The sequence below is a fragment of the Thalassophryne amazonica genome, unplaced genomic scaffold (genome assembly GCF_902500255.1).
Source record: "Thalassophryne amazonica unplaced genomic scaffold, fThaAma1.1, whole genome shotgun sequence".
NCBI lineage: Eukaryota > Metazoa > Chordata > Actinopteri > Batrachoidiformes > Batrachoididae > Thalassophryne > Thalassophryne amazonica.
The window spans coordinates 484,130-496,536 of record NW_022986231.1 but is presented as its reverse complement, the minus strand read 5'-3'; the positions used below and the strand labels follow the sequence as shown (position 1 = coordinate 496,536).

General features: G+C 42.0%; 1 protein-coding gene across 1 annotated transcript in view; it reads left to right on the top strand.

The window, feature by feature from the left end:
• Nucleotides 1-12,407, top strand: part of jmjd1cb (jumonji domain containing 1Cb) — a 651,485-nt gene that overhangs the window by 608,979 nt on the left and 30,099 nt on the right. The gene's annotated exons all lie outside the window — the stretch shown is intronic.

Below are 12,407 nucleotides of genomic sequence, written 5' to 3'. Positions count from 1 at the left end.
TGTTGCTGTCTCTCTCTCTCTGTCTCTCCCTCACTCTCCTTTTGCTGCTGTCTCTCTCTCTTTGTTGCTCTCTCTCTCTCTGTCTCTCTCTCTGTTTGTTGCTGTCTCTCTCTCTGTCTCTCTCTCCCTCACTCTCTCCCTCTGTCACTCTCTCTGTCTCTCTCTCCCTCTGTCACTCTCTCCCTCACTCTCTCTTTGTTGCTGTCTCTCTCTCTTTGTTGCTCTCTCTCTCTTTGTTGCTGTCTCTGTCTCTGTCTCCCTCTGTCACTCTCCCTCACTGTCTCTTTGTTGCAGTCTCTCTCTATTTGTTGCTCTCTCTCTGTTTGTTGCTGTCTCTCTCTCTCTCTCTCTGTCACTCTCTCTTTGTTGCTGTCTCTCTCTCCCTCTGTCACTCTCTCCCTCACTCTCTCTCTTTGTTTCTCTCTCTCTCTGTCTCTTGCTCTCTCTCTTTGTTGCTGTCTCTCCCTCTGTCTCTCTCTCCCTCTGTCACTCTTTCCCTCACTCTCTTTGTTGCTGTCTCTCTCTTTGTCTCTCTCTCCCTCTGTCACTCTCTCCATCTCTCTCTCTCTCTCTCTGTCGTGCTGTCTCCCCCTCTGTCACTCTCTCGTCACTCTCTCTCTCTTTGTTGCTCTCGCTGTCTTTGATCAAACCTGAATAAGTGCTGTGACTTTAAAATAAAAACGCTGTTGCTGCATGTCGGTGCGATCATCAAACAACAACAAAAAATAATAATAATGTTAAATGACTGTTTCTGACGTGAACTACACCGTGCAGTAGAGAAAAGGCCGCACTTCCACAGAGGCAGAAAATAGCAGCTTTGGCGACATACGTGGCAGTAATGAAACTGTAAAAACCTCATGATACAGTCCACTGTTTTCCAAGCGCAACGATGTGTTCTGCACAGCAGGCAGGAGTGAACTGGTTTTAAATAGCGGCAAGGTACACACGACTGTGTGCACACATTAAAAAGCGAACACGCAGCTGCAATCAAATCTATGAATACCTATTTTGGGTGTACTTGAAACACAGTGCCAGAATACGCAGGTTTACGAATACGCTAGAGTGAAAGGGGCTTAAACCATTATCATATAAACCCTCATGCAAAGTCTCACTCACCGGACAAAAGCAAAAGTCCCAATGCTTTTGTCTGGTTTTCCATGTCAGGGCTCGAAATAGTACGTGCATGTGCTAGTTTGTGCACGTATTATTCGAGTGGTGCACGTAATTTTATACTCCACAAGCACTGGTGCAAGTAACTTTATCCAAGTTTTATCAACTATAAGCACCAGTTGAATGAAACAATAAAAGAATAAATAAGGGGAAAAAAAACAATTTCCAGTGTGTTGTCATGGTCTTCCCTGCGTTTTATGACTCTCACACATCTAGCAAGTTGCTGTGCTGTATTTGTTGTGTTCGCACGCGCACATGTAAACAAAGAAAAGAAAAAAAAACTGGCTGGCTGTGGTTCCCTCTCGCTCTCCCCCTCAAACTCTGCCATCATTGTGTTATAAACCAGTCACCATTTGTTTTATTATACATCTGTGTAGTTAATAAAATTATCTTAACGGACGATTAGTTCGCCCACACATGAAAAAAAAAAACAGAACCGGGAGAGGTCACTTAAAGTGATATTTTTTCTGGCCATGATAATCTGTGTACACGTTTTCTTTTAATTGAGCCCACGAATTAATAAAATGTGCTCTCAGATTAATAAAACGTGCGCACATTTTCCTGACCGTGATAATTCGTGTGCACATTTTCCTTTAATTGAGCCCTCAAATTGATAAAACGTGCGCACGTTTTACTTTCGTTCAAAATGAACTCCATAATATGACCTAAATTGTCATCCTCACGATGGGGAGACGCTTCGCCCTCAGCATCCTTTTCAATGTGCTTAAACTCCAGATGATGCCATGCTGGGTAGCTGGAGTTCTCTGTATGTCCTTGTGTGCCCAAACCATGATGATACACCCTGACCAGATCCATTTCTAATGGGGAAATGTATTACTGTGTCCTGGTTTGTTGGCTAATAGCCAACATTTATGTGTCAAGACAATATTGAGTGCACGTTTTACAAATTGTGGCCACGTTTAAGTAGATCGTGTCCTTGTTTTACTCAAACGATGCTTAAAACAATGTGGACAAATCGTAAAACGAGCGCACAATATCATAAAACGAGCGCACAGTATCATAAAATGAGCGCACAATATCATAAAACGTGCGCACAATATCATAAAACGAGCGCACATCATAAAAGGAGCGCACACTATCATAAAATGAGCGCACAATATCATAAAACGTGTGCACAATATCATAACACGTGCGCACAATATAATAAAACGTACGCACATTCTCCACATGCAAAACATTTTGCGATGACACTTCCAGGGCTCCGTAGTTCCTCGCTCTCTCTCCCCTCAAACTCTGTTATAATTGTGTTATAATCCTGCCATTTGTTTTATTATACATCTGTGTAGTTAATAAATAAAATTATCTTCACGGACGATTCATTCGCGCGCGCACATGAAAAAAAAAAGAAACTGTCTGCTGCTGCCGCTGCTGCTCTCCCCTCAAACTCTCCCCAGAGAGGAAGAGTCTTACACATCGGAGGAGGAGTTTTAAGGTTGATATAAGACTGACTTTTGGTTGTGCAAGTAACTTTTTTTTGGTGCAAGTAATTTTTTGTTACTAGCACCAGTGCAAATAGGTTAAAAAATGTATTTCGACCCCTGCACCGTATATATAATAATTTTGTATTACGGATTTTCACTCACATCAAACAAAACGTCTTGTCTGATTGTAATGTATTTTCATTCAAACTCCTCGCATCTACCGGATAGAGCAGTCTGGACGTGCCCAGTAACAGAGGTATGAAATGAGGTTCTGCATTCGCAGATTTGAGGAAAGTAGGAGACTTATTTCCTTGATTAAAAGCCTGGGCGTTTATTTTTTCAAACCGTGCTCAGACCCAGCACCTAAACAAGGCAGGCCGTAATTCAAGGCCTGTGATTATTAACAAAATGCTGCTTACTGTCTGCACTGTAATATGGTGTTGAGTTTCACACATATCCCTGGGTGTGACATACCAAACCGCTTTAAATCAGAGCCCTCTGCGGGGCTGCAAACCCTCTCTAGAGCCTGACGTGCACCTGGTAAACAACGGAGACCGCAAGGCCTGTGATTGGTCACTTTTCCATTTTCACTCCTTCCTTTCCCATCATATTTTAACAGTTTTTGTAGTACGCTCACTGATTATTATTTAAGGCAGACATTTATTTTTTTCAGACAAAGTTTGACCTGGTTATTAAATGAGGCAGGTCCCGATTCAAGGTCGGGCTTTAATGAAGGAAATACATAATCCTAATTGTTGATGGGGAAACTCTGTAGATTATTCAGCACCCCCTGACTGTAACTAATCCGTTACATACATACAACCCCAATTCCAATGAAGTTGGGACATTGTGTAAAATGTAGATGAAAACAGACTACAATGATTTGCAAATCCTCTTCAACATATATTCAATTGAATACACCACAAAGACAAGATACAGTAGTGTTCAGAATAATAGTAGTGCTATGTGACTAAAAAGATTAATCCAGGTTTTAAGTATATTTCTTATTGTTACATGGGAAACAAGGTACCAGTAGATTCAGTAGATTCTCACAAATCCAACAAGACCAAGCATTCATGATATGCACACTCTTAAGGCTATGAAAGTGGGCTATTAGTAAAAAAAAACGTAGAAAAGGGGGTGTTCACAATAATAGTAGCATCTGCTGTTGACGCTACAAACTCAAAACTATTATGTTCAAACTGCTTTTTTAGCAATCCTGTGAATCACTTAACTAGTATTTAGTTGTCTAACCACAGTTTTTCATGATTTCTTCACATCTGCGAGGCATGGAGTCAACCAACTTGTGGCACCTTTCAGCTGTTATTCCACTCCAAGATTCTTTAACAGCATTCCACAGTTCATTCACATTTCTTGGTTTTGCTTCAGAAACAGCTTTTTTGATGTCACCCCACAAGTTCTCAATTGAATTTAGGTCCGGGGATTGGGCAGACCACTCCAAAACATTAATTTTGTTGGTTTGGAACCAAGATTTTGCTCAGTTACTAGTGTGCTTGGGATCATCGTCTTGTTGAAACACCCATTTCAAGGGCATGTCCTCTTCAGCATAAGGCAACATGACCTCTTCAAGTATTTTGACATAACCACACTGATCCATGATACCTGGTATGCGATATATAGGCCCAACACTGTAGTAGGAGAAACATGCCCTTATCATGATGCTTGCACCACCATGCTTCACTGTCTTCACTGTGAACTGTGGCTTGAATTCAGAGTTTGGGGGTCGTCTCACAAACTGTCTGCGGCCCTTGGACCCAAAAAGAACAATTTTACTCTCATCAGTCCATTTCTCTTTAGGCCAGTTGATGTGTTCTTTGGCAAATTGTAACCTCTTCTTTTATTTAACAGAGGGACTTTGCGAGGGATTCTTGCAAATAAATTAGCTTCACACAGGCGTCTTCTAACTCACAGCACTTATAGGTAACTCCAGACTGTCTTTGATCATCTTGGAGCTGATCAGTGGGTGAGCCTTTGTCATTCTGGTTATTCTTCTATCCATTTTGATGGTTGTTTTCCATTTTCTTCCACGTGTCTCTGTTTTTTTTTTGTCCATTTTAAAGCATTGGAGATCATTGTAGATGAGCAGCCTATAATTTTTTGCACCTGCGTATAAGTTTTTCCCTCTCCAATCAACTTTTTAATCAAACTACGCTGTTTTTCTGAACAATGTCTTGAACGTCCCATTTTCCTCAGGCTTTCAAAGAGAAAAGCATGTTCAACAGGTGCTGTCTTCATCCTTAAACAGGGGACACCTGATTCACACCTGTTTGTTCCACAAAATTGACGAACTCACTGACTGAATGCCACACTACTATTATTGTGTACACCCCCTTTTCTACTTTTTTTTTTTACTAATAGCCCAATTTCATAGCCTTAAAGTAGACCTGCATTGAAATAAATGCAGTCAGATCTTTGGACCAAAAAAATGAATTATATTTACACATAAGATCCTTCTGAATGTAGTAAAGTAAATCTGCAAGCCCAGATCTGTCATTCAACGGAGAAATCTTCATTTAAAAATTACAAATTTACAGCTAAAATTTAGCCCTCCACAAAACTGTCATCACATCCGGGATGCTGCCGAGACATCAGGGAGAAGACCCTCTCCCAGCATGCATTGCGTGCGCCAACTGTAATTTGTGGATTTACGTCAGTTTGCATCTGCACCTTTTTCTTGTCTTATACGGAAGGATCTACTTTTTTAAAACTTCATATTGTCTTGCGGTACGTTTAGTGAGTACACATTTTTTTTATTTGTGCTTGAAAATTATTTTGGGGGACTTTTCATACACCCGTTTGATTGAGTGGTGTCGCATTGAAAATCTACTGTCTTTCGCCTCCGGTGTTACCGTCGCGGGGTACGGAGGCGGGACCCACAAAGAATTCAAGTCTTTAAAAAGATAAAACCTCTCTCAGCGGCCACGGAGCTCTGCGGCTCCGATTACCATGGCGTGCGGCGCTGCAGATTTTGCCGCAAGAAGTCTGTCCTTGCAAGCAACAGGTGTCACCAGCCGCTCCGCATCAAAATGGCGAGCTTAGTCTCTGGACTTGTGCCAAGTTGGCTGCACCTCCATTCAGTAGACAGAGAGGTGGTGCCGGCTGCACAGCAGACACGGGGGTGTGAGTGGCCCTCTTCGGCGTTTACCGAGCCCGCAGACTCGGTAAGCGCATCGGAGGCAGAGAGCGAGGCGTCGGGGAAGAATGTCGCCCACTGTTGATGTCGCGGCTGATCTGAGCATGCAGAGCTGTATCTCACATTCATTGCAGCTTACTTTTGGATGTTGAAACCAGGATGTGTAACAGTAACATTACTAACAGATAAAATCAATTTCAGTGCGGGATTGGTCTGAAGTCACGAGAGCTATGTCTTCTGCCGGACGTCACTGCAATGTCCCGGATGTACAAACAGTTTTTGCTGAGGGCCAAATTTTAGCTGCAAATTTGTCTTTTTTAAATGAAGATTTCTCCGCTGAATTACAAATTTGGGCTTGCAGATTTACTTTCGTAAGGGTCTTATAAATACATATCAGCTATTTCTTTCTGAGATCTGACCACATTTATTTCAGTACAGGTCTACTTTAAGAGTGTGCATATCATGAATGCTTGGTCTTGTTGGATTTGTGAGAATCTACTGAATCTACTGGTACCTTGTTTACCATGTAACAATAAGAAATATACTCAAAACCTAGATTAATCTTTTTAGTCACATAGCACTAATATTATTCTGAACACTACTGTATTTACATGAAATTGCATATTTAAATGAGATGTGGCCAGGGAGGGTTTGGTTTCACGCTCAGTTCCACATTCAGTGGGATGTACAAACGGTACGTGCGTGGATCCATGCCTACGCACACTTTGATACATCTGGATATTTTTGTGTTTACGCCATATTCTCGGTTTTGGCGTACACCACGTTTTATTACAAAATCCGCACAAGTCTTTGTACATTGAGGCCCCAGGTCTCTACAAAAAATCTGTGGGTGTACCGCCAAGAAGATGGTTGCAATAAGATGGAAACCCCCACATTCTCTATCTCACCGTTAGTGGGTGTTGTCTTTTATAGATGTGGCATATCTGCAGTTGTGTACTGCACATTTACATAATGCTAAAGAAGAAACTATCATTCTTTGGAATCAAGCAGTGGTTGACCTTAAAGCCCTTTTGTTGTAATGTGTTGGTAACATTTGAGTTATGTTTTCTGAGGGTGCAGATGTGGCACTTTTTGTGGATGTTTTGGATTTTATTTTGTTTCATGTGGTTAGTTCTTGGTGTTTTGTTACAAATTTAAATAAAAATTTGGTCACAAAACAAAAAAACCCGTGGGTGATGTCACACAGGGTTCGTCATATATATATACATATATATATATATATATATATATATAGCTTATTAGCTGTTGGGGGTCACAAATATAACTCGTTTGAGCATCTGATTCCCCGCTCTGCTCAGGATATTATGCAAGGTCAGAAGAATAAAAATCAGCCTTATTACTTTGTCACTGTATATAGGCCTCCTTGCCCATATTCTGAATTCTTAGATGAATTTAGTGCGTTCATCTCTAACTTGTCAACTATTACAGATAACATTCTGATCATTGGTGACTTTAGCGTTCATATAAATAAGCTTTCTGATCCCCTCTTAAATCATTTATGGAAATTGTGGATGCATTAGGATTTCGGCAGTGCATTCGGGACTCGACAACGCACATTAGTGGAAATACCCTGGATCTGGTTCTCACACATGGTATTGCTGTCACGAGTATTGACATCATGCCTCTTACATCAGTGGTGTCTGATCACTCACTTATTAAGTTTACAGTTTTGCTGCCGTGTTTAGTGGAACAACAACCTTATATATATATTATATATTACGGTAAAACATCAACTCCTCGACTAAGACTGAATTCGAAGCTAGACTGCCTGATGTCTTAGGTTCACATTTGGCAAATACCCAATCAGTAGACAGACTTGTGGATAGTTAACTAATATAGTACTTAATTAATAAACTCAGTGCTCAAAACTGCACTCGACATGATTGCGCCACCTGTGTTAAAATCGCGCTCCCCAAATCAGTCACCTTGGACCAGTGATTACCTGCGTGACCTCAAGCATAAGGCAAGAGGTCTAGGAACGAAAATGGCGTCATTCAGAATTAGAAGTATTCCACCTTGCGTGGCATGATGCTATCTTAGACTATATGCATTATTGCTACAAAGCGGACCTATTACTCTGATTTGATCAACAAAAACAAGCATAACTCAAAGTTCTTGTTCGACACGGTGGCAACACTTATTCATGGACAACCACCTGCAGTTCAGTCTCCTTTTACAGCACTGGATTACTTTGAGAAGAAAATAGAAGACATTAGGTTAAACATATCCCAGCATGCCTTAACCCAGCCACTACACCAGAGGTCTCAAGCCCGTTCCAGAAAGGCCAGAGAGGGTGCAGGTTTTCTTTGCAACCACCCACTCCAACAGGTGATTTTACTGATTAACATGACTTTGAGCAGGTGGAATCAGTTAATCATTGAAATCACCTGGTGGAGTGGGTGGTTGCAAAGAAAACCTGCACCCTCTCGGCCCTTTCTGGCATGAGTTTGAGACCTCTGCACTGCACCCTGCTATTGAGGAGGGCACCATTACTGAGGTATTATCTAGATTTACAGAATTTGATAGTATCTCACTTGGCATGCTGACGAAACTCGTAACGTCGACAAAAAACACAACCTGCTTATTTGATCCTATACCAGCAAAACTGTTTAAGGACCTGTGGCCCACTCTTGGGCCGACTGTGCTGGAAATTATGAATCTTTCTTTAATTTCTGGATCTGTTCCTAAATGTTTCAAATCTGCAGTGATTAAATCATTACTTAAGAAACCTAATCTTGACCCTAGTGTATTGAAAAACTATCGGCTGATATCAAATCTGTCATTTTGCTCTAAAATTCTGGAAAAAGTGGTGTTACGGCAGCTCGTGGATTATCTTACTGAGAATCATCTCTTTGAGCCACTGCAGTCTGCTTTTAGAAAATATCATTCTACAGAGACAGCTCTCACTAAAGCGGTGAATGATCTTCTGCTTACAATGGATTCGGTCACCACTACAGTTCTGGTGCTGTTAGATCTCAGTGCTGCATTTGATACAGTGGATCATCATATTCTACTTGATAGGCTGGAAAATCATTTTGGGATTACTGGGAGTGCCTTTGCATGGCTGACATCATACTTGACCAGTCATTCTCACTATGTTTTGTACAGTAACACTACCTCTAACCTTAGTGACATGAAATTTGGGGTTCCACAGGGGTCTGTCTTAGGCTCCCTGCTTTTCTCCCTTGATATAGCACCCCTTGGGCATATATTACAGCATTTTGGGATTACCTTTCACTGCTATGCTGATACTTAGTTATACATGCTGATAACTGCTGGTAATCTCGATCACATAAAATCCTTAGAAGATTGCCTTGCATCAGTAAGAAGTTGGATATCTAGAAACTTCCTACTTTTAAACTCTGATAAGACTGAAATGATGGTTCTTGGTCCAGTGAAACATCGGCATCAATTTGACCAGTTAACGCTCAGCCTAGGCTCGTGTGTCATACATCACACTGACAAAGCAGGGCTCGAAATAGTACGTGCATGTGCTAGTTTGTGCATGTATTATTCAAGCGGTGCACGTAATTTTATACTTCACTTGCACTGGTGCAAGTAACTTTATCCAAGTTTTATCAATAAGCACCAGTAGAATCAACCAGTAAAGGAATAAATAAGGACAAAAACAATTTCCAGTGTGTTGTCTTCGTCTTTTCTGCGTTTTATGACTCTCACACATGGAGCGAGTTGCTGTGCTCTATTTGTTGTGTTCACGCGCGCACGTGAAAAAAAAAACTGTCTGCCGCTGCTGCTACTGCTCTTCCCTCAAACTCTGTCATAACCACACCGGACCCGCTTCGACTTGCTTCAGCCCCTTTCACACCGGGGCTGCTTCCAGTTACATCGTGTGTTGTTATGACGATGCCACGTGGAAGCAACTCAGTGCCGAGACGATGCAGCTCGGCGCCACAACAGCGCGAGGGGCGCAAAGGACAAAGCAAATCGGATGCCAAAAATTAAACATGTTTAATTTTTGTTTGCATCCTGTGCTCGACGTAGAATTAAGTGGTTTCAGCGCAAGTCAGAGCAACCGGATGGTGCTCAGCGAGACTGGAAGCCACACACTCACAAGACAACATTACCCGATGCCAGTTTATGATTTCTGCTGTATTCCATTGTTCCCGCAGTATAAATCACGCAGGATTGTTTTTATACCATGTACACAATGCAGTAAAAACTACACGGTCAAAAAAGAGCACAGAAAAAAAATGCTGATTGCAGCAGCTGCTCCTCCTTGCTCCTGCTCCTTTTCACAAAGGAGCAGGAGCAAACACTTTCGTGAGAAGATTCTCACGAAAGTGTTTAAATAAAATCCAGAAGTCCTGCTCACAGACTGATTGCCAGAGACAGGACATATCCTCATCCAATAAAAAGTCCAGACATCTCCAGTCCACTCATGGACTGTTCGTTCACGCGCACACATGTGAACAATTAAAAGAAAAAAAAAACTGTCTGGCTGCAGACAGTTAGTTCCTCGCTCTCCACTCAAACTCTCTCATCACTGTGTTAAAAAAAGGACATAAGTCCTGCTCACAGACTGATTGCCAGAGACAGGACATGTCCACATGAAGTATAACTCCAGACATCTCCACATTTACTCACGGACGGTTCGTTCACATGCGTGCATCTTGCAGTCACCTGAGGAAAGATAAACTATAACAGAACTCAGAGCGCACACCTGCAGCTCAGAACAAGAACAAATATAAACTAGAAGAAAAGTCAGAGTGCACAGTCTGGCTGTAGCCAAACTGTGTACTTTGACGTCTCTGTGCAGAGAACCTGCAGGCTGCGTTCCCACCTCCTCTCTGCCCCCTGCTGCGCGCACCTGAAGCAGAAATTCCTGCATGGTCATGATGCAGCAGGAAGCAACTCAAAGTGGGCCCGGTGTGAAAGTGACTTTTGGTTGTGCAAGTAACTTTTTTTGGTGCAAGTAATTTTTTTGTTACTAGCACCAGTGCAAGTAGGTTAAAAAATGTATTTCGACCCCTGCAAAGTGAGGAACCTTGGGGTAATTTTTGATCCAGCATTGTCCTTTGACCTCCACATTAGAAATATTACGAGGACTGCTTTCTTCCACCTCTGAAATATAGCGAAGATTCGTCCCATCCTGTCTAAGACTGATGCTGAGACCCTGATCCATGCGTTTATCTGTTCTAGATTGGACTACTGCAATGTTCTATTTTCTGGTTTACTGCAGTCTAGCATTAGTTGTCTCCAATTTGTTCAAAATGCTGCAGCCAGACTTTTGACACGAAGCAGAAAGTTTGACCAGATTACACCCATTTTGGAATCCCTTCACTGGCTTCCTGTCCCAGTGAGATCAGATTTTAAGGTTCTGCTTACTTATTCATGGACTGGCACCTCCTTACCTAGCTGACCTAATTAAACCTTACGTACCAGGTTTAATTAGGTCAGCACCTTAAACCAAAGTAGTCCTGCACCTTTACGTTCTCAAGGTGCAGGACTACTTTGTGTCCCTAGGGTGAATAAGAAGAGCTTTCTCTTATTTTGCCCCTGTTTTCTGTGGAATGATCTCCCTGCATCAGTGAAACAGTCAGATTATGTGGAGACTTTCAAGTCCAGACTTAAGACGCACTTATTTTCCCTTTCGTATGGCTAGCATACTGGTATAGTTTTGTTTTATGCTTTTTACTCTTTAAATTCATTTTATTAGTAAACGGAGCGTGCCGCGGCCTCAACTTTACCTAAATTCTGGGTCTTTTAGTGAAGCTTAGGGCTAGTGGCCGACGATCACCTTAGTATTTCTTCTGTTTTTCTTGTTGATTTCTGATGCCTGATTCTGTTTTTTTCTCTCTGTTTAAGGTGCAGCTCTATCCAGGACCCTCCTGTCCTGTGCACCAACAGCATTTCCTGTATATTCGTTTTGTGAATTGTTCTGTAATTTGTGTCTGTAGCATGGCCCAAGCAGAGGGTCCCCCCTTTGAGTCTGGTCTGCTTGAGGTTTCTTCTTCAGAGGGAGTTTTTCCTTACCACTGTTGCTGTGGGGGTTAGTAAGGTTAGACCTTACGTGTGTGAAGCGCCTTGAGGCAACTCTGTTGTGATTTGACACTATATAAATGAAAATAAATTGAAATTGAATTAACTTATGGTCATCCTGTGGTCATCATCCTGTCAGGCACTCGCTTAATTGCAAACACTTGTGTTTTTTTTTTTTCCAATTTTCAATAACAAAAGGACACAGGTGCGCGTGTTGTATATATCAGCCCTGAACAGGTGCACAGCCAATCAACTCTTAACAGACGCCTGAATTAGCAAATCAGCTTGTGGCAGAGCAGGCAGAGATGGAAAATTTGCAGGTTCAGGGGTCTTTGAGGACCAGATTGTGAACCCCTGATCTACTTAGTTGATTTTTTGGAAATTTGACATCCGATGCCCTTTCTGGTGCAACCCTACTAATTTCCAGTAGCCATGTGTGGGGCACTCAGTCATTGCCGTTCTTCTCATCAGTCCAGTCTGTGCTCAGGTTGGACTTTCTGGTCATAGAGTCCTGATGTACTGCTCTGCCAATCAGCAGCTGGTACATTGACCCTTTGGTATTGTTACTAATGCCCTTCTGAGCTGTGATTATGTGACTCATGCCTACTCAACTTGGTTGA